The sequence below is a fragment of the Mandrillus leucophaeus genome, unplaced genomic scaffold (genome assembly GCF_000951045.1).
Source record: "Mandrillus leucophaeus isolate KB7577 unplaced genomic scaffold, Mleu.le_1.0 Scaffold32, whole genome shotgun sequence".
In the NCBI taxonomy this organism is placed as follows: domain Eukaryota; kingdom Metazoa; phylum Chordata; class Mammalia; order Primates; family Cercopithecidae; genus Mandrillus; species Mandrillus leucophaeus.
Window position 1 is genome coordinate 4,230,252 of NW_012103365.1, and position 832 is coordinate 4,231,083.

Here is an 832-nt window from a genome sequence, read left to right on the forward strand (position 1 = left end):
ATGGAAGACTGCATAGAGCACAATCAGGATGTAAGATTGAAAAAGACTTGTCAGAGATGGGGACACTGTAACCCTCATGCATTGCTTGTGAATACTGTACTGGCACAGCCAATGAGAACACACCAGTGATACATCGTCATTAAATATACAGGTCTCATATGACGAAACAGTCTCACTTCTGGATGTTTTTGCCGAGAACTTATCACACAGGTTTCTAAGGGGACAACTCTGAGAACGTTCATCAAAGTGTTATTTGTGGTAGTGGAGATTTAAAGGCAATCTAGGTTCAATCACTGAGACATGGATAAGCAAAAGGCATGGTGTATACACCACGTAATAATGTTCAGGTCAGAAGCAACAGATGAAATGCACCCAGAGCAATGTGTAGTTGAGTGTAAAAATGAAATAATCAAATGAGGTCCACAGCGTGATGCTATTTATGTGAATTAAAAATATGTATGCATAAAACAACACTACCAGTTTTACAAGGACGTAGAAAATAGAAGATGACACATCTAACACATTCAAATAGTTGCCAAAGGGAGGAAGATGTAGAGAGGAATTGAAGAGGATATAAAATAAAAGGCAATAAATAAACATGTAATGTAAGAACCACACAAACCATGAAGGTCTATCATGAAATGAGGAGTATTAGTAACATTCTACCTAAATTCCACTAGCAAAAATAAAAGGCCCATTCAGACAGAAGAAAAATTATGAAGAGCCCAACTCCTAGATAAAACCTGAAAGATAAAGAATACTTCAATTGTCAACAGGAGGGGGAAATAAACTATCTGCCAAGTAAGAAATGAAGGCTGGCCTCAGATTAAGT